The sequence below is a fragment of the Centroberyx affinis genome, unplaced genomic scaffold, assembly GCF_046629955.1.
Source record: "Centroberyx affinis isolate AG114_WGS23_722 - 3 ecotype Tasmania unplaced genomic scaffold, CSIRO-AGI_Caff_v1 ptg004049l_1, whole genome shotgun sequence".
NCBI lineage: Eukaryota > Metazoa > Chordata > Actinopteri > Beryciformes > Berycidae > Centroberyx > Centroberyx affinis.
Genome location: NW_027281845.1, coordinates 350,136 through 376,438, shown reverse-complemented (window position 1 = coordinate 376,438; position 26,303 = coordinate 350,136). Strand labels below are relative to the sequence as shown.

Sequence of the window (26,303 nt, the reverse complement as noted above, 5' to 3'; positions counted from 1 at the left end):
GAGCACAACTTGAAATAAGCTACTTCTATGCTTTGAAGTCAATGGTGTGTGGGATATTGAATTATGTTGCTCTGACTGGGATAATAAGTGCAATGTAGGATGTAAAAGAGAGACAATGGGCAAAAAATCATTGCCCATCATAATGACAGTTATATGACTGTATTTTTACTGTTGACCTAGTTTCATTGTCACTATGTGTTGAGTTCTATTACTTTCTGTTCAGCCAAGTCCCAAGGCCAGAGCCTTACATCGACGTTGCATTTTGTGGGTTTTGGCTGCAAATTCAGCCTCCTTTCCTACTGTGCTCTTCTGTACACAGACCATCTCTACTCTCGCCCACCTAGCACTATCATCAATACACAATCACTGCACCACGTTCATGCCCCTTCTGAATATTATTCCTTCAATGAATGAAAAAACACCAGCTGTACAATTGCCATGGGAAGCTGGCTATCAAAAAAAGTAGGAAGGTGCAACATAAATTCATGGGCTATAAAAGCGTATTGGTCTAACTTTCAAGACAGTAAGCTGCTATTTGTGCAATGCATTTATCTATGCTATTTATCTAACATTTGATCATAATAATGTCAAATATTCTAGGCAATTGAACTGTCATAGTTCTGTATTTGGTGATCTCAAAGATAGTTGTGTGACATGGCACGTGTCAAAGTCCATGACAAGACATATAGCCGGGCAAAAATGAATGAGTGAGAACTAAAAATCTATTTCAAATTACTCATTTGTTCATATATAATTTCATCTCACATGAATGAACTTGGTATCACTGGACAGCAAATAATTTCTAGTTTTATATGCTATGTTTTCCTAGCAAATATTGAGCTGTAAATATTTAAAGGCAGTCTATGTAAAATGTTCACTTTAATCTAGCCTACAGTCATCTCAATAGGTCAAAAAATATAGTGGCGGGATGGGATTTATAATCTGTTTATTCCCCATTTGGTTTGTTGTTGTCCCTTGTATTCAGCTCAATCAATTTTTTTACGGGCTGTAAAGATGCTCCTCCCCTTTAGCTGTAGCCCCTCCCACACGTTCTAACTGTCCAGGCTCAACCAGCTCCGCCTCCCCCGCCCGGTGTGTAGTGCAAAATAAAGTGGAGGAGAAACCAGTCATTAGACCAAAACTCTCTGGTATTCCTCCCAGATTCCTCCCGCTATGCTGCGCTGCTGTAGTCAGGATGCTACTAACGATATGAGCTGCTCATCTGTTATGCTAGCTGTGGCTACGTTTTGCCAACCAAATCGCTGACAAATTATAAATCAAGGACTTCTGTACCTCTGTATTCTGTTCTGCCAATATATGGAGGTAGTTACCTAACATAACGCCCATTAGCTACCATAGCTATCTCAGCTCCGTTTATGATGATCTGGCCTTTTGGCAAAAGCCTTGCTAACGCACATCAATTTTCAATCGGCGTGGTCTGTTTTGATGTGCCAAAGCAAAATGATTAGGCTTGATGTTTCGAGCCGTCATCCGATATTTAGTCCTTGTACTGGACCACTTTCAAATTAAATCACTGTCTATGGTGTATCATGTTCACACTGAAAGATGTGCAGTGACTTTTTTGGCAGTTTGGAAGTAGAGACTTTATCCATAGCTTGCTATAAATGTAGAGACGATAATTTTCAGGCCCATTTTGACTGCTGTCCTTTTTCCCATTTTGCCATTTGACATAATTCCTTTAATAAGTGCTGATACTAATGGCTGAAGAGGTTCTCCTTTTTCTGGACTTAGAATCAACTCCAACAATCAGCTTTACAGTTTGCATAGTTGGACTCACTTGTACTGTTGTTTTGTTTGCTTTTCCCATTTACTTTTCAAAGTTGAATGATTGAGTTAGAATCTATTTGCAAAATGTTCACAAATGTATATGCAAAACAGGTGAATATGCAGCATTTAAACAGTGATTAATAATATGATTAATAAATACTACATTGATTTTATTTCTATCAGGCATTCAAGGTGCCCATGACTTGACACATCTATATCTATATACAGTACATAATCTATATCACATTGAAATATGTGTGTATAACAAACATATTCCTAAACAAACTCCAGAATCACACAAACATTGTCATTTTGCCCCGTTATGCTTTACAGATGAGTTTTTCCACATAGAATACACCTTTTTTGAAATGTTTCTCAAATCTTTCAAAATGGTTTTGCTATAAAGCATACTCCTCAGCTCATCATATCAAGGACAATAGAACATCAAATGAATTTCATTTTCAATGCTTGTCACATAATAGACAGATTTTGTCCTCCTGTGGTTTGCCACTGAACCTCCCTGTTTATAGAGCTAATGCTAATGTGCTTTAGACCAGCTTTACTGTGCATAGGGACGTCTTTGGTCTTTTGTGCAACATGCAGTTTTGACGTAACTGTTCTTAATTTTTTTTAGCTTAGGTTTACACAAAATACCAACAAACTACTTGTCTTTATAAATAACAAATCATTTGTTTTTAACCTCCTGTATCACACCTCATCTCTTTTGATAAATGGACCTAATCTCAGTTATCAGAGTTTTTTTAATTTATTTGATACCAACTCAGATGCCTCTTGGCTTCTGAACTGTTCTCCACAGTGTTTTTTTTCTTTTTCTTTTTCTTCTGTTCTTATCTATAGTATATGCAAATAAATACACCTGTATCCAACATCTAAATGATGCTGAGCTTTTATCAAACATACGTGTGCACCTGTGAGAAATGCCTCAGACAAATAATCTAGACAATAAAATGATTGATTAACCCTATTCATAGTATCCCCATGATGTCACATGCATTTCCTACCAATACGGCTTTACAATACACACAGCTCATTGGCTGTGTTTGTCATTTGATTGTAATTGCCTGTACATTTATTACAATCACCTGTTATTTTCCTACCAAGATGTCCGTGTGGTGATGAAACAGAAAACAATGAATAAAGCTCTGTACTTTTATTTTCAAAATCCAGATACAGTAAAGTAATGCTACTTGCAGTGATATACAGCAGTAAAATTACATTTGTATGCTGTGGTGTTATGGACTTATGGCATTTAATTTTGAAGTTAAAGTTGCTAGAAAAGGAGTGTAAAAGAGGAATTCGGTTTCTGGAATGCAGCTGTATTCAATTGAGTTATGCAGACTGAATTGTACTTAAAGTGTATTTAACTCAGAATGTTAAAGTCAACAACCTCATACTACTGTTTAGGCTTCTGTGCACATAATATCTGGCAGGTAAGGCATGCCTGTCATTTCAGTGGCCTAGTGTGTAATATGATCCACAGTAGTTTCAATTACGAATCAATAATTGGAGGGAAATGCAGGGAGCTGGTAAAAAAATAAATAAATAAACTGCATCGCACTGCAGCTTCAAGGCTCAGTCAAGTGCTGAACAAATCTGTTCCTATTTAAATTCGTCACTATAGGTGGAGAGACATTTTGGCAGACACATTTTGGAGACAGTGTTCTAAGACTTCCATTCATTTTGGATGCTCATTCACTTTCATTCACTTATAGCTGTGGCAGTTACCTCTGCTGGTCAGTATATGGCGTTGTCTCTGTAGCATTTAACATATTTCGGGTCTCTTTCCAGATCTTCAAAATGGACCAACTGATGTGTGTTTAGTGCTTATGACTAGCTCCTGTTGTTGATCTCTTGGCTGTTACTGTATACTGTATGATGCGCTATTGGTTGAAATAACTATCAGACTGGAGGGGGAGGAATTAAATCGTGTCTGCATTTATAAAGAGAGATGTGACCGCTGGTGTCAGCGATGTTGGCGGTAGAGTGTAAGGGTCCCATTCTCCAAGGACTTCAATCTTTTTCACTATTTCTTCTCTTTTATCCGAAATGAGGTGAGCTATTTGCTTCTACATAATCGCTCTCTGTCTGTGGTTATAATGGAATGCTTTTCAGGGAGACACTGACGTCACTGCAAGTCACGGATAGGCCAAGACCGGTCTCTATGGTATTTAGTCTGTGGTGTTACTGCTAAAGTTACTGCTTATTAGAATGTGCAGGTATCATTTTTTATGTGGGTGATTCATTTACATTATTTTGTATGGTCTGATGCTTCTGTTGTAGGCATGCTTGATCTGTCTTGGTTCATCAGGAGTTATTTATGTGGAAAACCCCTCACAGGTTTATTTTTCTTTAGAATACAGGGATAGTTTGTAATAGTTGCCATAGTTAAACAGGTATCTCTAAACATGTAGCTTTTCCAGATTAAAATGTAACTTTTAATTACAAAAAAGAGAGTAAATGATATTTTTTAGATGATACTGTAGACATGATGCATTAACAGATGATTTCTTCAGTCAGGTATAAATGACACTTTGATTAACATATTAGTCCTGTTGGCTGAGCAGACCGTGGCAAGGCAAAATGTTGAGCTGAGTGCAGTTTGATCACCACTCAAGGTAAAGGCAGTGATGCAACGTGGCTGACTATGCAAGTGACGCACTAATCAACTTTGACGTTCTATAAAGTCTTTATAGTAGGCTACGTTGTACACAAATTAGGTACATCTTAGTCATGTATATGTTATTTTCTAGAATTATTGCTTTTACACTTTTCAAATATCAGGTTTGATTCCTGCCTGGGTCGCTGTTGGCACTGGGGGCATGTTCCCCCCATGCCTTCGGTGCCTAGTGCCCAGGTGGGTTATCTCGTAAAAAGGGCCATGTTCTCCCCGTGCTCACCCGTACCTCCATATAACAACGATAAGAACCCCCCACTAAAAACATGAAATAAGATCGTCGCCTGACCAGCGATGGTCAAAAAAAGAGAAGTTGGTCCCCGGGCGCTGCGCTGCAAGCTGCCCACCGCTCCTGGCCTGCCCGTGGAGGAGAACAGGCCAGGATGGGATAAATGCCAGGATGGGATTTCACGGCGCCATTAGAAGCATGTGTGTGTGTGTGTGTGTAAGCCGTGTGTGCATGCAGTGTGAAAAATGGTTGCTTGTGACAAATAAAGACGGGTTTGTCCGTCCTGTTTCCTTTTGAACATCAGAATCAGAAAACACTTTTTTCACCAATACATGAAAACATTTTTCATGTTGATGGTGGCTGGTGGCAGAATGCTGAATATGCAGTAAATACATTTGCAAATGGAAATGGTCGCCTTGGATGAGCAGTACAAGTTAAAAAAAATAAATATATATAAATAAAATGTCTGAATGAAAGAAGATGATCCCCTATCTCTCTCTCTCTCTCTCTCTCTCTCTCTCTCTCTCACTGTCTCTCTCTCTCACTCGCTCATGCACTCCCTTGCTGTGCCTCTCTTCCTTTGTTTGTTTACATCTTTCTTTTTTTCTTTCTTTCTTTCTGTCTTTAGGGAATTAGTCTTTTGACGTTGCCGCCAAATAACTGTTGATGAGTGCATATGTGCATATGTCCTCTGTGATATGGCTCTTGGTTTTTGCTGTTCTCTGGGCTGCCTTGAAGTAACTGTGGAGAGACATTCAAGAGGAGCTGTGCCTATATATATGTGTGTGTGTGTGTGTGTGTATGTGTGTGTGTGTGAAAGTGATTTATTATTACTTAATTTTATGCAGTGCAATGTGGATGCCATGCACTTCAAGATTCACCCCCTCTGAGACTATAGTTATTTCTTGGCCTAAACAGGTTGCCTTGGGTGTTCTTGATTTTTGTTGTTTGTGTGATGTTGTCATCAGCGTAGCGTAGATGTTGGGAGTTAATGGAAATTGTGAATGTACAACTGATATACTTGGGTTTGATACTTACATATTGGTTTCCAGACAAAACAGGTGGCGAGCTTAAAACTAGCACTAAGCTGTTTTACTCATGGTGAAATTCCCAGCTAAAATCGTTGTTTTCCTTCACGCCACTGATCAGTTTTCCCTTACAGGCCCATGTCAGAATTCCTTATTTTTGTGAACAGCTGCTCTGGCGAGACTTTTAATCTTTCCTGGAACAGATGATTTGGCCAAGCACAGGGGAGACAGCAAAAATGGCTACAGGCCGTTTTTCCCATGTCGCTGTAAAAGCTGTTGAAGGCTGGCAGCATGTTAGGTGTTTTTCAGGAATGCGTTCTGTCTCTGACTGAACGGCTTCTTATGATTAAGCTTTTATAAATCTACAACAAACACTGGGATTTTATTGAAGTGTCGAAATAAAACAAGTAAACATGTCGTCCCCAAGAATGATACAGGCACAGCTTGGGAAATCAGTAACACAATATCACATTTGAGTTAAAAAAATGTTTACCTCTCTCCATCAGGCCAATCAGTGTAATGTTTTAAACACCAGAAAAAAATCCTAACTAAGTAACTTTTTTTTTTCCAACTTTTTTTTAATTTAATTAACGTCCCCATCAGGCCAATCAGTGGACGTTTTTTATACGCTGGAACACAGTGCAATGATGTCATCCTTCCAAGCTTTGTCAAAATCAGATCAGTGGTGTCTGAGATATCACCTGAGATATTGCATTTGACGGAGAGACGGACACAGCCCGATGTACGCCCCCGGCCATTCCAGCGCGAGGGACACAAAAAAACGACATGGTTGCACAATGTTGTATTTATTTTTCTCCTCTCTTCTGAAGCAAGGGCGGTGATTTCAATCAAACCAATTGACTTCTGCCTGACCTCCTTCCTATGACTACGGTCCCAAAATGCCTCAGGCAGAGCTGAATCTGCACAGTAAGCCCTAAGAATAGGAGCGCTTTAGACTGTAGCTTACCTAATTGACTCTGTAATAGTGTCATAGTTCAGTGCCACCAAATTGACTGAATTTTCAAGTGTACTTCGGCAACATGATACACTGAAAACGACAAGAGGCTCCCAGTGGGACTCCAAGTTTATCGCAAAAAACAGTGGCAATGAAACACCCAATGTTAGCCTGTTCAGAATAAATCACTCCAAATCAATTATATCTGCATGTTAAAACATTTTACAATACACAGGACTGATGTAACCATACATTGTGCCAAATATAGGGTGAGCAGTCACATAGAAACTTGAACTAGATGTTATAGTGGTAATGACCTACATTTTGAATTGTGATTATGTCTGGATGAGTTGCTCTTTAATCGGAGTGTTTAAAAAAGGTCAGACAGCAGGGAAGTTCCCGCTAATTCCGTCTAGACATCCTGCCTGTGCCTCTTCCAGAGAGAGTGTTTTGCGCAGCTATGACCTGTCCTGCATGAAAATGGGACTGCTGCTTGCCTTCAAAAGGTGTTAATTAAAAAGGAGGGATTCCACACAGGTGCCATATGGAGGCAGGCCACCTAACAGCAGGGTCCTCGTGCTTTGGAACATGGCTTTGTTGCTTTCGTGTGTCACTGTGGAGATGGGGTCACCCGGAATGACAGACTGACTATGATCAGGAAATAGGCCTTCACAGGCCATCGGTGCTTGGTAAATCACATCTGCTGGATCACACATGCCTCCCACACAAAGTAGGCTACACTGTTTTGTTTGTTTGTCCTGTGGAAATTGTGAAATAAAATGGCATAATATCAGTCAAGAGGAAGAATTTCTGTTTTATTGAGAAAAGTGGTGCAGGCAATACTTGAATACTCATAGATTGGGTCAAACTCAAAGAAAATATTTGATATATATGTTATTTAATGATTATTATGGCGCTATTTTGAGGCAGCCTGCTATGAGTGAAAAGGAAGTTGCAATAGTGGAGAAAACCTGTTATGAGAAGAATGCTAAGCCCCAAGAAATGAATCGCAACTGCTCCCCAGTATTTTTCTTCCATAATTGACGTGCCACAGGCATAATTTCCCATCATTAGAGGGACCTGTTGCCCGGGAGCACATGAGCTTCCAAGGGAGGAAAATCCAAGCCCCTAAGCTGCCAGGCCTGGGAGATAACAGAGCTGCACAATCACAAATGCTGAGATATGGGCAAAATATGCAGACAACAAACAGGCCCAGTCTGCCCATTCATTATGCTGGGTTGTAGAAATGCTAATCAAACATTCTGCAATACATAATGAATACAGACCTGGGAGAACATTTTCATAGAAACTGTGCAAAGCAATGGGAAATGGTGCAAACTGAAGACTGATGTGTGACGTAAAGTGCTTGAAAGCGGTTAAATAATGTGCCCAGCTCATCCCTTTCACAAACCCTTCAAATCGTCCATTAACTCTCTTTGCCTTCCCGCCCTGTGGAGGCGGCCTGCTATACTTCCCGTTACAATGAAAAACTTGCCTGCAGGAGATGAATAACCTTCCTCCATTTGTGGCCGTCACCTCCTCACCAGTGAAATGGTTACAAAGCACTCTACCCTAAGACAGTAGTTCTCAACCTTTTTGGCTCGTGACCCCTTAAAACAAAGTGATGCCTACTCACAACCCCCATCGCAGGCTGCATATTCAGAGATGGTGAACAGTTCACTCAAAAAATTATTTTTCCTTTTCAGGTTGTTTCATCTGATTATCAGAGGAGGCCAGGAGGGTGAAAACTAATCAGTATTTCACAAGCAAAAATTAGAGAAAAATCAGAAAAATTTGACATGATAATGAATTTCTATGGTAGAAATGTTTTTTTTCCTATCCTATAAGTCATCTCGTGCCCCCTCCCCAAAAAAAATGACACCGTGACCCCCTGGGGGGTCCCGGCCTCCAAGGTTGAGAACCACTGCCCTAAACTTCTTCCATTTATTAATGGACTGGTTGATTTGCTTCAGTTTTCCTATCACCCTCTAAAAATGCTTTTATGATCCAACGTTGACATTGTTGTGTTTGATTTACAGAATGCTGCTTTACCAGGCGCGCTGACGTGGGAAGGTGATATAAACACCATTTGTGAATTCATATGGCATAAAATCGCTGCCTGCCGTGGAAACATGGCAAAAATAAATCAAGTGTTTTGTTCCGCTAATTTGTTCCCGTTGGAGCTCCTGTAGAAGAGACACAAATGCGGACAAAAAAATATGATCATGCAAAACTAAGTACATATTCAAGATATTTATAAATATAGAATCATGAGGCTACACATGACTGACTGCCCAGTGTGGCAGTTGTTTAAAAGATTTTGCTGTTGTTGTTTGGTTTCTGTTTTGAGAGGAGACGTGTCCAGCCCTGAGGATGATCTATTATAGAGGCATTTTCCATTCATCCGAGCGCTATTTTTTTTCCCACCCTTTGGGGTAATTGGTTTTCAGAAAATACATTTTGCTAAGATCCTTATTTCATATGATAGCTGTTTGTCAGTCTTTGTTTTGAGTTGAATTTCTAAAAAGGATTTTGTGCACGACTGTTCTCAGTTTTGGGATATGTTTGAAATCACGTGCGGGGTAAAACAGCTTTGTTTTTCAGTTTCCCCTTTAAGGCAAAAATTAGAAACTGGAATTTTCTCCAAAACGATTTTTGGCTTACGTTAAGGTTCAACCGATATAGGTTTTTGAAGGCTGATACTGATATTTTTAGACTGAAGTCGCCAATATTGGGCCAATATTCAATATCTTTAAATTTGATAGTTTTCATGCCAAAAAAGTTAAAGTATTCAGTGTCTCACCCAGATTTTTATTCTTGTCAGGATGGTAAAGCCTCTGAAACAGCATTTAGACCATGGAACACATAATAATGAAATTCTTTTAGGTAGGTTAAGCTATTTCATACAGGCCAATATCGGCCCAATATATAGATCTATTATATCGGTCTAACCCTAGTCATATTACCCCAGATAAGCAAAAAACAAGTTTAATGTTAGAAATCTATTGTTTTAAGTCCACTAAGACATTTGTACCAGGCTGTTGAGCAAAGGGCTGTGTCCCTTCACATTGTCTGTACAGTATGTTTGGATCCATGCAGTCTTAACCACCACGTATTTGGAAGAACTGTTAAATATGCCAGCAGGAAAACCAGCAGGAAAGGGAGTCGCCATCCATTTCAGTGTGGAATACCCGCTAAGCATTTTGGCAGCTCCCTCACTCCAGCATGAACAGGCTTTACAATGGACATGCCAGCAAATAAAAGGGACTTGAAGCATTTTGACATGAGTCAGGTCTACTGGAGGAGAATGGCATTGGGTGATATTTTCATTTTGCTATGAATTTAGTTATTAATTTGTGTGTGTGTGTGCGTGTGTGTGTGTGTGTGTGTGTTAAATGTGGATGATTCTGCCAACAGAATTTGCCTCTCAGTGATAATAAAGATAAGCTTGACTTGGCTTGACTTGTTATTTACATAAATGCCCTTGCTGAGTGTCATTTTTCGGGGAGTTTGTCCTCAAATAAGTGATTTCACATTAGTCCCGTTTGAAGCTTCATTTTCATTTTAACATTTTAGAAAGAAATATATATTGCGCACACACAGATCTTAATAATAACGCTGAAGAGATAACACTAAACAAAGAAGTATGTGTTGTGCCTCACAAAACGACCAAACAGGATTGTGAGATTCGGTGTTTGTGTGCAGAAAGGGAAGTATTCCACCCACTCTATGATGTTGTTAAGTGCTCGGCTGCACCAAACCAATTTTGCATCAAAGAAGCAAGATGAAAAGAATTCAGAGGGACAGTGATATCATTTCCCCTGAAATCTCATGCAGCAACATTTTCACCACAAATGCAGCATCCTTGATTTGGCTCAGTTCAAACGCATTATTCTGAGCACAAAGTATCATCAAATGCCACAGTGTCCTACAAAAATAAGCAGTTTATAAACACTATATACTTTATTTATCGCTCTCCTAGCCCGACCTTTAGTTAATAATAAATAATCTTTTGTAAAGTGTTTGTAGAAGTGATGTGCTGCTTTCTATTTTGCTTTTAAATAATTGCAATACCTTTTTGCCTGTTTCATAATGCAATTTTTTTAAGCATGGAAAGTGCCTGTTTAGAAAGCATAATAATTGAGTTTGCAGCTTGTTTGTGTCCTCTCAGCGGTTAATGATACTTAACAGAGGGTCCCAATCATGTCTTTCTGTGTGTGTGTGTGTGTGTGTGTGTGTGTGTTTAACAAAACACCTGAGAGATTGTGTGGTGAAAGCTGCTTTAGACGACTCTTCTGATTGGCCAAACAATCACTGTACATGTACTAGAAAAATATATTCAAGAAAAAAAACATAAATGTGAGCAAATATGATATTACAAATTCGCAGCTGCTGTTGCATTTATTCAACTAGCACATTTGTAAATCTTTTCTATGACTTCAAATTGGCAACACGGGTGTTTTGCTAGAAAAATACTTTCATATTATTCAACCAGACAAACCTGAGTAAGAACACATTCTGATTCACAGCTTCTGGGAGTACTTGCAGGATTACACACATTCACTCGCACATGGGAGCTGGGGGTTAAAACATAACATTTGCCATTCGGTGGACACTTTCATCCAAAGTGTTTTACAGTACCATGAGCGCATGCATTTTTCAGCATGCATGGCCCCAGTGGGAATCAAAAATCTGGTAGTGTCAGTGCTCTACCCTTTTTTGCTAAAAAAAAAAAAAAAACAGGGTTCAGTATCTTGCTCAAGGGAACGATGACAATAGTTACTTCGGGAGTGTATTCACTTTCCACAGCCAAATTTTCCCAGCCCAAGCTAGTTTTCAAATTGGGAACCTTTTTCTGTCACAAGCCAGCTTCTCTCATCTTCAGGCTACTGTTGTTCTCCAATTTTTTTCACGCACGCTGGCACATGAACTAGTGCCCACAGCGGGGAACGTCTCGCCCGTTCCTTGCAGAGACAATTTCATTCATTTCATATTGTGTGAACAATATGGGCAAAGTCAGATAATGATGAGGCTTTTCATTTGCCGGGATTTGCCGGGTTGTCTTCAGGCTTGCTATTGGAGGTTTTTTGATGTTCTGCTAAAGACATGGCTTATCAACAGGTCAGCCCAGTTTACTTTAATGTGTTAATTTGTGTTTAGCACTGCAGAATGAAGGTCTGTCGTAAATATTCCGGTATCATGACTGAGGGTAAACTGGATGAGGAATATTCACTGCAGTTTTGTTTGAAATGGAGATTTAAACTTGCACTTGCTCGTCTACTTCAATAAATACGCTACTTCCTTGAAGCCAACATTGCTGTCTGGACATACTGTATTACTGATATTGACTTCACAAAATTCCACATTCTGCGCATGTTATTGTTGCACTCAACAAACATCTCACCATTTATTTTGTTTGTAAATTGGGTAGTATGATTCTTGTGGATTGCTAAATTTATGGGCCCAACTCCAACTTTATGGTAAGATAGAAATAAGCGCAAGTACCTTTTAAAGAAAACCCGTTCTCATTTGCATGCAGAGAAAGATACTCAGCCTCCACAATGAAATACATGGAGATCCGACTATTTGATGGCTGTTTTATCTTTCTCTCAAGCCTTGTCAAGGATTCCGCGGAGAATTCACAGCAGAGTGCACACATTGTTCGTTTCCCAACTCTACAATAAAAGAACACTTGGCGGAGGAATACAGGCCAAGCATAAAATGGATAACAGATGACTCTACGACTTCAATGTCCTGTGGCAAATTATTTTATGGGAAGGATGTGTTTTATGCATTGGAAGATACTGTACAAGAAACAATGCAGCACAGTTTTTATCGTATTCTGTGTTGTTTCCAATTACCGCTCATGCCTTGTAATGAACGCGGTGACAGTGATCCCGGTAACCGCCGCTTCTGACTGTGAATATACCTTCAAACCCTTCCTCCAGACGACTCACATCATCTCCAACAGCATTATGCCACTGCAGGTACTGCAGATTTACCGAAGCCTCGGACAAGGTGAGGCTGATTTGCTTCTGCCTTGTGGTTTAAGGATGAGAGTGAAAGAGGAGCGAGAGGGAGAGGGAGAGGGAGGAGGATCATTCCAAGATCTTTGCACTGCCATTCATGTTAGTGTATCCCAGCACAGCGGGTCCAGATATGGTAATCCTGGATCAGGCTCCCTGGCTTTTAGAGCGGGCCCTCTCAAGTAGCACTACACTTTCGAGTCTGTGGGTCAAGACTGCGGGAGCTGTGTTAAAGTGGGCTAATCCCGCGGACATGGTACTGTACCACAAGGCCAGAACCGCAGTGTCTAATCTGTATAGACGCTGGAGAGCATAAAACCACACAAGAGATAAACCAAGCTAAGCTCGCTCAATCAGCCGAATTCATTAGCCAGGCCTTTTATTCTTTCATGGACTGTGAGAAGTGATAATCCTCCCATCTTTCTATTGTCTTGTAGCTCCCCCCATTATTCTGTTATGGTTTTATGTCATTGCTTTTGGTTAATAGCTTGTGGATCAATTCATACTTCACCCAAATTCTTTTTTTTTAATCATATCTTCATCTTCATATCTTTTATCATATCCTCCATATAAATCAAAAATTGTCTATATTTGTCTGGCAACGCTAAAAAGTAGAGCTTTATGTCTTTTCTTTTTCATCTATCACAAAGCGTTCGGCAATTTGATTTGACAGCAGGAAAAATGGATTTGTTCATTTGCTTTACACTGCAGTGATATTTGACTGAACTGAACCCCTATTCTTCAACTGCCACATTCTGTAGAAACTATTTAACTGCCATAGATAGCGGTGTGTCTCTTTTTCTGCTGTCAGATATAGTGGATGACACTTTCTGTGGTCTCTCAGTAAGTGAATGTAGCGTTTTACCTATAGGAAATTATCTGACAACCACAAGGGTAGTTCGCACCTTTTGGTGGAAACACTCGTTACCTCATGGCTGTATCCTGGGTGACTGATGATACCGGTGTCAGTTGTGTACAGGTGGAAATACCTTTTAAAATTCATGAAAATTCTATTGAGCCACAGTAAGAAAGTGAATTAAATTGAGCCTCACTATTGCTAGCCTTTAGACTTTGACCCATTCTGGATCATTTGTATATCTTGGCAGTTTGGTCACATAATTGATGCCATTCATTAATTGATTGAGGGGAGTGTTTTTGTGAGGCGAACGGAGGTAGCCAGACCATTGCTGAGAGCAACGTACACTGTGATGATTGATAGGAACTGAGCTCCATAAGCGCTGGAGTGTTGCCTAAATGCAAGTGAGTGTTACTCTTTTTTTTTTGCCGGCTTGGGGCAAAGCCATTAATAAACCCTGCAAATGATGATAGCTGTTCTATTGATTCCAGTTTGCGCCTTCTATTCCACTGGCCCCTCTTGCTCCAATACTTTGCCTCAGTAAACACAGGCTTTGAAATTGTTGACCCAAGCCGTCTCTCCCATTGATCACGCTGCTGATGTTGATGGGACACCCTATTCTGTTTGTTGCGCGGTAGCTTAACACATTCACAAAGCCCCGCTGATGATACCTAATGGATCAATACGGGAGAAAAATGGAAATATGAGATTAAAAAATTGTAGATTTATGCCTGAAAAAATTATCAATACCCCAACCCCCCTCCTCTGCCGCTGATTAATCAGAATACGGTAAGCAAAAACCAGGGAATGCATGTTATGTTAAAAAATCCAGTAAAGAAAGTGTATTCTGCATGGTGAGTATAATACAGAGGGTGTTCATTTGATAGGGAATGCCAACTTTGAGCCAAATCAACTTTTCTATTTCTAACATACAATAAGCAGCAATGAATGAGCAGTTTCATTTTGATCACTTCTTCATCAGAGTGACAAAGGAACAAATGAGCAACGAAACTCCAGGGTTACAGCAGCTCACTCAGAACTGGCTGATCAAACAACTGTTTCCCTGCATTCTGCAAACATTTTATTTTTTCCCCCTCCAAATCCGATCCTGCTTTGTCTCACCCCCACATCTCTCTCTCTCTCTCTCTCTCTCTCCCTCCCTCCCTCTTTCTCTGTTTCTATTTCAACTGACTGTTAAGCGTATTGTCATTTGTAATGGAAATGACACGCCCTGAGTCAAAGTGACATTATGTCAGAATTTTATCCTGTGATTCCTGCCAGGCTAAATCACTCTCGCTGTATGCCTCATTCAGAATCAAATTGGAAACACTCTCACAGAGCCTCCATAACTTCAAAAAGACTCCAGTGTAATGTCTTCAATAACACTTGAAATCCTGAACTCTAGCCAATATGCCTTTTGCTCAAGTTTTGCTGGGAAAGTTGCAAACTTCCATACCTCTTTAGTGAGTTTGAAATCTGCCAGAGAAAATAGGGGGATTATGTTCAACTTTTAAATGGCAACAAACAAATGAAAGGATGTTTGTTTTTCTCTCCTCCACTGAAATGGCTGTGCCTTTTCTTAAACTTGCACAAAGGATAGCCTTTTATGGCGTTGCCTCAGCCTCCTGCTGTTTATCTTGGAGACTGATGGGTAGCGTCACATTTTTATGAAGCTGTGAAAGGTCTATGTTTTTTTATTTGGTTTAGGTTGCTGTAGCTGTAACTGATATAAAAGAGACTAAAATGTGCAAAGCCAAAGGGAAAATATCAAATGTGTCTGGACGCCCAACCGGTCGAAAATTCCACTTTGTGCACGTATCCTGAAGGCAGATAATTTTTACCATTTTGATGAAAAAAAATCCCTACCCACAACACATTAGCGCGTGGCAGAATGCTTTAGCAGTTTTTTCTCCAGTCTTTCTCAGGAAGGCTAAAGCTTCTGGTCAGAAATTAAGTACAGGTTTATTCCAATGAAGGAAAAGTTGGAGATAAATTATAGAAACTATAATTTCTGTGGCATCCCCTTCAGTCAAACCTGGATTCTTAGCCCAGACGTTCTCACGGTTTCATCAGTGCTAATAGGCCAGTTGGAATCCTATTTGTGTCTCAGTGCGCAGCCTATTACCATATGGAAATCTTATTCAAAATACTGCATTACGATTATTTATTTTTTTCTAAATCAAATTTAGTTTCCGCCATCAAGGGTCGGGTTATTTCAGCATGCTGTGCTTGGAGATTGCTTGTCCCCGACAGTTAGCGATTGGCTGGCGCCGACGTCTTCCATGCCATAAGGCTCCAAAGCCCCCACCCACCCACCATCACATGTTAGTCTGACAGTGGTCTGTCTGGCTTGATAACATGGGGCAGAGGGGGGAGGGGGGATGGGGGATGGGGGGCTCTCCCGTGCCCATTTCCAAATTGACCCTTCAAGGTCCTCCTGCCGAAATGAAATTGCATTTGTCCCCCATTAGAAGAAGCATGGGGATTTGGGAAATTGTTGGAACTCTGTGACAGTAGTGAACACTATATAGAGTAATAGAATTATTATGCAAATGAGTCAAAAGGTTGGTTTCCATTGTTGCGAGGGACCAAAGACTCACTTCAGGGTCTCTTAGTAGATGTGTGAATAATCTGCTTGGGACAATGTCACTCACGGCAATGCCTATAAATACAGTTAAAGGAGCGACTATTCACGTTTCAATGCAGCAAGTCCTAAGGTGCTGAGATTGGCTGCCTTTGTATCATACAAGAATATCATGGCATTTTATTCACCTAGCTAATAGTAGGCAAAAAAAACAAAAAAAAAACATTATACAATATATGTAGATGACTGACGATAATCATCGGTTATTCAATTCCAAGCTGTTCCAAGCCAATTTCAACTAATGGCTGCATGCTGCTTAAGCCTTTTAAAGGTCATACACAACTCCTAAGATGAAAGGTTTATTGACCTTTTTTTTTAAAAGGTGAATGGGGAGCAGTGCTCCTTTGCAGTCCATGACTATTCAAGTTAAGGCCTTTGTTGCCTTAATATCAACCATTCTTGGAGCTACATTATCTAGATATATTATAATTGTCTTATGATCATTCTGCATGGGCCACTGTTCCTGGTCTTGAATAAAAAATCTCAACTCACTACAATATCTTGGGACAATATTCCACTTGTTTCAAGAATATTTTTGAAACAAGTTGAATTGGTTTGAAGCTAAACAATTTCAACCACTGGTATATTTTGACTGCTTGTTCTGTGAAAATCAGGAAATCGTTGCTAAGACAACAATTTTAAGACAAAATACTACATTAAATCACTTGGTAAGATCTACATTTCACAGAGCAGCTAACCAATTACTTTGGATATGTTATTAAGGAAAATTTGGGTTGTCGTGGAATTTGGTGAGTTTTAACTAATGCTACTTTCTTGGGAAGAGGGTGTCTATCAGGATTGAGACTGAGGTTAAATGAGAGGATGGCATTAATCGCCGAGACGTTGGCAGGCAGCATCTCCCAGCTGCTAATTAGCTAGCAAGCGCTGTCTTTAGCGAGATGAGAGTTGTGGAGGAAAAGTTACAGACAGCTGTGTTTGCTTTGCTTTGGACTTTGTAGCACAAGACTCCATGCTGAGCAGTGTTGTTCTCTTTGACAGTTTACCTCAGACAAAGGAAAGTTTGCTCTGATACGATGCATTACAGATTAGCATTGCAGAATAAACACTATTTTCATATAAATAAATGTCAATTTTTCTACTCTCTGTCACCGATTCATATAACACAATAGTTAATCAGCCTATACTTAGGTTATTAAAGCATTTACATTTGTTGTTCTAAGCTATGGTGACCAGAAAAGAAACAGACAAGAACTGAAAAAGTCAGACCACTCACTCTGCAGTTTGTTATTAATCAGATTTTGTTTTTTTGTTTTTTTTTGGACCAAGCCCTAGCTACAGTAGCTAGTTGCGCACAAGAGCAACAGCAATTTGAGTCATGCATTCAAATTGTGGGCTGGTGACAACAATTTGAAATTTGATCTGTTTATTTATGTGACAACAGCTTAGCTATGTAAGGAGGTTTGCGTGTGGTTTGAAAACCCTTTAGAGGAGAAAAGAAAAAATTAAAGCTGATCATTTCTATTGAGAGGGAAATAAGGACATACGGCATCAGTACTAGGAAGGAAGGTCAGTAATTTGATTTTACCAATGTCAATCATCCAGACAGTATTTTTTTTTTTTTTTAAACTGTGGTAATCCAGGAACAAGCCACACAACGTCATCCGCAGTACAGCAAAACAGGCAAAACTCTCTTTAAGTGGCTCCACATGGTCGTATCGCCAGATGCAGCAGCTCCTGCGCTCTTTTCCACTATTTTCTTTGCTTAGACGCACTAGCTTTTCCTTTTATTGATTATGTTATATTCTATTTGTTTGCTTATATTCTGTTTGTCTTTTTTTTGTGCTGAATCCTATTACTTTAGCTGCTGCAATGACCTAATTTCCCCATGGGGATCAATAAAGTTTCATCTAATTTATCTTTAACATCAGATGTCGATCCGGACAGGAATACCCAGGACGTCAGTTAACGTCAGTTAACTCATACAGTACAGGAGGTAATGTCAGCCGGGGAAAATCAGTGACATGTTTGTTCCGGACAGGAACAGTGAAGGATGGCCACAGGTAATACTAATGCCGTCCAGGTAGGGGGGAAATCCCGGGACATTTCCAGACGTGGTGCCAGCCAGGGACAAAGCACCAAATCTTGGGACTGTCCCCAGAAAACATAGGTCTTTTATACTTATTGTAAATTATGTGACTACATATCATCCCACCACCTGTAAAACCACCTTGTTACTTGAAAACTTGTTCTATAGACATTTCTGACAAGATTTCTTAACATGTTAAATTTTGTTTTTTTCAAAATTAAAGCCCGATTTGTCCCAGTTCTGAAGAATCAGTGTGTACTGTAACTGCTGAATATAGAGTGGAGTGTCCACTTTAATCCGATAGCTTTGTCAGCACTACTGCTTTTCTTAAAAAAAAAAAGAAAAAAAAAAAGAAATGCAACAATCACATTATTTTATTATTGAACTCGATTTCATATCAGTTTCCACTTTCCAGAAAATAACATTTTCTCTTAAAAAATCTTAAGAATATTGGGGAATACAATATGTCTAGTCTGGCCTAGTCTAATGATGATAATATGAAGCCAATTTAGAAAGTGCTTAGTGAAAGCTGAGCACATCTTATCCCTCTTACAAAAGTGCTATCAATATGTTCTAATGAAGAGGAGCTGGATGGATTAGTTGCAGAATTGTAATCCAGATTAGTTGCTTGAGTGGATCAATTTACATAATTGTTTGATTTTGATTCATTGTAATCCTTTCTCTTCTTAATAATTGGTAAATGTAAAGGCATAGTTAAATATCTTTCAACAACATATCACTTACCCTTCCCCCCCGTCCGCATTTCCAATATCGCTATTTCCAATACACTCACAAGCATGGAGCTATTGCACGGCTGAATCATCGGTTCCCATTCCTTAAAATTTGTTTCATTTTGTGTTCTTTTATATTTCTTGAACTCTAGATTGATTGTCTCCCCTGTTGTTGGAAGCAATTTGATGGCCAACAAATGTAATTTGGGCTCTACTCATAGGCACATGACAACACAGCAGCCTTTGAAGCCATTTTGGTGTTGAGCTCTCATAGTCAGCATCCTCTTTTTATATCTTTTTTATTTTACATGCAATTATATTCATATTTAGCTTAGCAGCCACTAACCTTATCTGTCCCAATTCACATTGCTTTTTGTGACCAATTTGTGCAGCATCCCCCGGGTACTTGAGGATAAATTAAACATCTACTGGATTGCTTCACAGCAGCGTCCACTGTAACCTCCCCCACACCCTAATCCATTACTTTGGCTTTCTGCTGTCTTGATTGGATCGGCAACAATTAGTTGCTGTAATTTTCTTCTTCGCTTTTAATATTTACAAATGGAAACTACATGTTAACAAATGAGAGGAAAATGTTTATTTGTATTTACTGGCCAATGTCCATGAACTGCAGAATACAAACTCAAACATGCACTTACAGCATGATGTCACCTGGAACGCTGTGGTTCGCTGACTATAGCTGCTAGAGTTACTGTATATACTACTGATGACCAAGCTTAAAACAGAAGCTATTTCTTTAGATAATTGGATTTTACCATATATCTGCATTAAGGGAGATACATAATCATTATGTCATTGAGGAGAAAGACCCTGAGTGAGAGAGAGAGAAATAAAAGCGACAGAGGAGATGAGTGATGATTACTGAGCCGCCCGCCTTGCCCAATTAAGCAAAGACAAGTAATTGTTTAAACAAATTGCAACAGGACATATCTGAGGCACTCAGGGGTCATTTGCGTGATGTCACATAATAAATAAGGACATAACTGGCTGACATGTCGCACGCGGGTGAGAACTAGAGATGAAAAGGCCATATGGAAAGTAGCAGGAACATCGCTGAGTGCGCTGTGGTCTGGTCCCTGGGAGGCAGCGGTCATTTACAATACAGATGTTCAGATGTCTCTCTGTTGCTCTGGGTGGAACGATGCTATGCCCGCTTGATATTCCAATCACCACATTTTGTAACTTTTTTGTAACTTACATGGCCATCTTTAAATACATTATAGGAAGAAACAAACTAAAAACGGACACAGTTAAATAGGTTTGCTTGTGATATGATATATTTACACTGTAAACCCAAAAGATCTTCTTCAGGCATAAAACAAATTACTCAAGCATAATTGAGCTCCTTCCTTCCTCTATCGCAGTTTATACAGTACACTCTGTTACCTGGCAAAAACTCAGCCCAATCTAATATTGTCCTGCTCTCTGCGTCTACAAATAAATCACCCAGGAGCAATGCAGAGTTGTGTGTGTGTGTTCCCCTTTTCTTTTTCTTTATTTCACATTTCCCCCATGCGCTCATTCAGCTCATGCTAGCATTGTAGCTAATGCTTGTAATCGAGGACTTCAAAGAGGGATGACACTGACTCCATTAGCAGGGTTTCTCATGTTGATGTCACGCTGGCCATCGGTTTGCAGGGGAATCTCGTTAGGGTTCTTATTGACATTGTGTTTCATTAACTTGATTAATGACGTCTCTTAGGGCATGCTCCACAGTAATCAACATCTCTGCACCAGCGAGGGGCTGTCTGCAGTCAAAGATGGGACTCTATGGGCTTCTTTTGCCCATTAGCCCACACTTCACTAGCCTCACTGTCTCCTGCCTGTTTCCTAAAGTCGCGACTCGAAAAGGATCTTAAATTCATAAATACCAAGCCAGTATGCAGTAACAGACCATGGAGTGGGCCCCAGATGACCATTACGAACTTTTCATTTCAAAAACTATGTGTATATTGCACCAAATAGGCCCTGCATTGGAAATTAAAGAAATAAAGCATCTTGTGTCCATATCAGCCAAGAATACATAATTTAAGTCGCTCCTACCAAATTATTTGGTAGTGCAGGCATCGTAATTTTGAGGCTAACGGCCCAATTGTCCTGCTATTTCCTTAAATTTCCTCCAGGTTTGATTAAATTGCACAATTCACCTTGCCAGGAGAAAACTTTCTTTGAGGCTGGCACTGAAGGAAAGGTCATGGCATTTCTCTGGCTAGCAAGAGCATACTGCTACTGTCAGATTAAAACCTTTTATGTCCAACGTTAGCTTAAAATGTCCTATACTGTACTCTAATTTAAAGATACAGCATTTTCAATGAGTTTAATGGGTTCCGGGGACACAAATGAAGGACCATGGACATTTTACTCCAATTTAATCTCCATTGGCAACAACATGCGCTTCCGGAAGTGGTGTTCTTGAACACAGAAGCATGTCATACAACAAATTTCGACTACTGTTTTAGTGGTTCCCTCTATCTCTGTGTATCCTTGCATCTGCCCTTATATCTCCCTGCTTAGGGGAAGTCAAATCCTGGGTCAGTGCGTGGAAGACGAGCAGCTGCTCACCCCAAATACCCCAAGAAGGAGAGGACTGAAGGCCACTGATGCCCGACTCCAGACACTGTTTACCAGGGAAGGGAAATACACAGCAGAGATCAACAAACCCCACCTGGAATACATATTTACCTTTCATCATCTGGTTTTTACCCGCATTGTACTCAGTTATATTTGCCAGCTCTCTTAAGGGAGAGAGGGAGAGCTGTGCTGGTGCAGCTCCAAGCAGGTGGCTGCCGGGGTTGTCGTTGTGGGAGCTGACTCAGATAATTTGCCTTTTCGCCTCATTTTCTCGGTACATTCAGCTCAAGACAATAGTAGCTGGCAAAGTAAGTGCAGAGGTGCAACAGTAAATTAACAATGAATTAGCAACATAAAGTCAAGGGTTTTGGTGGGCCAGTAATGGAATAGGGTGCATTTCAATTAAGAGATCAAGATTAATGCTTATCACGACACAGTAAATTTTCAACTGTTAATAAGTTGATTTTTTCAGTGACAATATATGTTGAGTTGACAAGTTTTTTGTCCACTCATAGAGGTGATATGGTTCTGGGGAGAGAGTTCAAAACTATCAAGCATTAAATTAACTCCGATGAATGTGGAAACATTGGCATAGTGCTTTTACACTGTCAGAGTAACACTGGTGATTTGTAGCAGATACAAGGGCCCTGATTCACTAAGCGTTTGCGGAGGTAACTGAACATGCAAAGCCTCCGCAATGAGAGAAAAAGGAGCTCCTGCTAATCACTAACGGTGCACTGTGAGCGTTCTGCCAATGCTCCTCATCCATATGTAGATAGGAGTTTTACATATAATTATTGCCTACATTATATGACTCGGGGCTTGGTCATGTAAATTTGGCTTAGAAACCAATTCACAAAACATCAGGCAGTATGCGCTCCTGCAGGAAAAGTACCGCAAACAAAATTCTTCAAAAGGTGCTCTTAATTGCTCACTTGGGTGAGACCCTTAAATTAGCCACTTTTTGGGCCAGATGGATTTTTACCATGGCGGCTGTTATTTACGCAAGACACAGACATTGTCACCAGCAAATTAGATCAGTTAGAGAGCATGTGAGCATTGCAAGAATTTCTATCCTTGAACTGCAATAGCCAGAAATTATTTGGAGATACCAACTCAGATGATATTGCATCTTTTCAATAATATAAAAGAAGATATAGAACAGAGGACCCATAGATCCCATTCAATTCCTGGCATTGTTGGGACATGTATACACTTTAGTCGCATTTCTTGAATTGTGACAAAGTTGCGCATGTCTCCAGCTCAACATGTTATGTGGAGGTAGAAGGGAACTGTAGTCTGTACTGGGCTAGATTAAGATCTGATTCTTACCAATATCTGTCATCCACAACTGTTTGTAGGATCTATTTTGATTGATGAAATCCCTATATTCATCCGAAGGTGGAGGGACAGATATGTGCGTTTCATCTGCAGCCTCTAATTTGAGAGATACGATTTTTATTTTCCAAGCACTGCGCAGTTATGCACATCTAATCCAATGTGGGTACTTTGTTTGAATCTTGCTCAAATAGCACAGGCTGTTACAAAATAAGTACACAAACATATATGCTTTTGCACGCACCAAACTGGTTGGCTATAATTTGGTAGGCTATTCCGTACACCTTCCAAGTTTATACAGCGCAAATCATCAGGAGTATAGGAGCACAGATGGTGACATCCTGGACGCGCTGGACGCAGTAGATCACACAGCTCCAATCTGAAGTTCTGTCTCCACTCATCACTGAACTCCCTCAGGACCACCTGTTCCCAACAATCCTCACTCCGTATCCTCATCCAAAAACACTGGGTTGCCCAGGGTGCAACAATTGCTTGCATCATCTCCTTCTTTTCAATGGGATTTCCAAAAGTAGTGTCAGGAGCATGGGATTTTACAATGATAATAGAGATAGCCATATGGCTGCGATGAACAACATGATGTAGTAGAGCAGAATCAAGGCTGTAACTGTTTTGGTTAAATTTGGTTAAAAAACAAAAAAACATAAAAATCCAATTTCCACAATTTTCTCATATATGAATATAGTATATATATATTTCTATATATCTATATCTATATCTATCTATATATATATATGTGTGTATGTACACATATATATAATTATATTATTATAATAAATAAATAAATAAATAAATAAATAAATAAATAAATAAATAGTAACATATCAGTAATGTAAACAAGATTATTATGAGGAGTTGTCAGTTTATGTAATCGTGTAAATGGCTTAAACAGACTATTACCTTAAAAGCTGCATTGACAATAGTCACTTTATTATGTGCATGTAAATTTAGCCGTTTGGAAATTGTGCAATTTGCAGGCGCAGTTATAAATTGTGGGCGTTTTTTTTGCACGATCATATTTGCATAAATATTTTTGTGAATAGGATGCACTTTGCTTCTGCAGTTTCCCGACCGATTTGCTCAAACTATTTCCTCCCGCAATGCAATCTTAGTGAATCAGGACCAAAGATTTCAGGACACGATTACTCATCGAACTGTTGTGCCTGACATCATTTTTACCATGATCATCAAGATGACTCCTTTGCAGTGACTCAACTGGGGTCATCAGGTGAAAGTCAGACACTTAGTCCAATCTTCAATCCAATCCAATGTGTTTCAAACTGTTGGGTCACCAATCGTGGCCAAGACTTTTATAAATTGTCATCCAAGCTATGGGATGGGAATGGAATAAGAATTATTCTCTTGTATTAATTATCAAATAAGGTAGCATCAAAGGTGAAGTTTCACCTTTAGATTATGTTAGAAATTAATTTGATTCTGCATTTATACCTTCAGAAACCAAGCTGTAGTTAATATATGGTGGAATCTTTGTACATTTGGGCTGATAGAAATATAAATTGTATTATCATTACTGTAATTAAAATGAAAAATCAATGAAAATATTGTATTGTAAATATAATCTATGGGTACAAATTGCTAATTTGAGGGTACAGTTTACGAATCTGTATGTACAGTTTACTAATCCGTGGGTACAGATTTTCACATCAACTATTTGTTTTCTCCAGGAGACTCGTGGGGGGCTCTGTAAGCTAGCAACGTGCTCAGCCATCTAAGGTCGTAGAGTAGGGGTTTCTGGCACAACTTCACCAACTTCCAAGGTGCATGGAGAAGGGAAAAAAAGTCTAAAGAAGTCAAAGCTCCAGCAACACTTGTAGTATATAGAACAACTTTAATGTTAGACCAACGCGTTTCGGCTTGTGGCCTTCATCAGGGTCATCAGCCATCTAAGGTCCTCATGGACAATGGCATCGTTCATCAGCTCAACCCTATTGCTATCATCAGTGATTGAATGTTGAATGTGACTCATACTGTATGTTTCCATGACACCTACTGCAATATCCCTGAGCATCAGCAATTAACAACCGATCACACAATCAGAACAGCTCTTACCCTCTTACGCTTGATCCCCTGTCACACTCTCCTCAACACCAATTTGACCCAAGTTAGGTAGCTAGCTATGTGCTCCGGAACCCCCCCCCCACCCCCAGTATCCTAGCACCCCACATGGCTGTTTGAAAGAAATCTGATCTTATCATATGAGTCTGATCCACCGTTCTTTCAAGCATTCACTCTTTGGAGAATCTGTAAATGCTGTACAATAGTGGACACTGGAGCGGTGGTTACAATGCGGCACAAAACCATTTCTCTTGTTTTTTCTTTTGTTTGTTTGTTTGTTTGTTTGTTTTTTCAGACTTCGAACTGTAAATCCGATTCAGTGATCCATTACTCTTTGATTGATTGAATGAGTGGAACCATATGGAACCCAGCTATTCAGCTAAATCTGGGTACTACAAATGAATCAGCAAAACATTTCTGGAATCTTGATCACATTGGGATTACCACTTTTTAGAAAGCTCCTGCTGAAAAGGGTCTTTTGAATGTGTGTACAAGAGAGAGGGAGAGAGAGACAGACAGAGAGAGACAATTCAGAAGCTAGACAACAACTTATTTAAGGCAACAGAAACTCCCGATGGAGTCATCTTTCATAACTTTGAACTCAGTAAGAGAAAGAGGTTCCTGTTTCAAGTCTTTTTGTAGACTATTTCATGCTGAGAGTGCAGAGATCAGAAAGGCTTTCTTGCCATTTCTGTCTAATATTTAGGAAGGAAATGCATCATCAGATGAAGATGATCACTCAGAATTGTTAATGATTACCTTTGATGGCACTGAATATGGCCTCTAAGGAGTCCTTGAATCATAATCATACCACAGTATGCACTTAACACCAGTGCACAGCCAACAGAAGTCATCACTGTGGCAAGATTTTATGGTGGTATTTCTATCGCCTGTACCTCATACATGACACTATTAGCACTTCTGCTTGGGTAACTGGAAATCTTAATATGCAGAGATATTAATGCCCTGGTCTTTATGCTCAAGTATTACCCCAGAGATGTAATCCTTTAACAACTTTTACCCATTAACACTTATTTCCTGTCCCTGCGATGCTGACTGGTGGCCAGGCGATTTAATGTTCAGGCAAGGGAGTGATAGTAGAGGTAATTCATGAGCAGCCACAGCCAAGTCTGTCTCACTCTATCCAGGCAAGTGCAAGCCAAAGACGTGACCAGGGCACCTTAAGGTCTCATCCTTTTAATTACACTTTTACTTACAGTCAACCGACACACTTAAACTCCTGCAATGGAGTAATTTGGTGGATGGGAGTAAAAGTAAAA

At 39.7% G+C, this 26,303-nt stretch overlaps 1 protein-coding gene across 1 annotated transcript in view; it reads right to left on the bottom strand.

Annotated features, from left to right (window-relative positions):
• The window catches only part of LOC139663563 (metabotropic glutamate receptor 4-like), a 109,289-nt gene that overhangs the window by 40,072 nt on the left and 42,914 nt on the right, over positions 1-26,303 (bottom strand). The gene's annotated exons all lie outside the window — the stretch shown is intronic.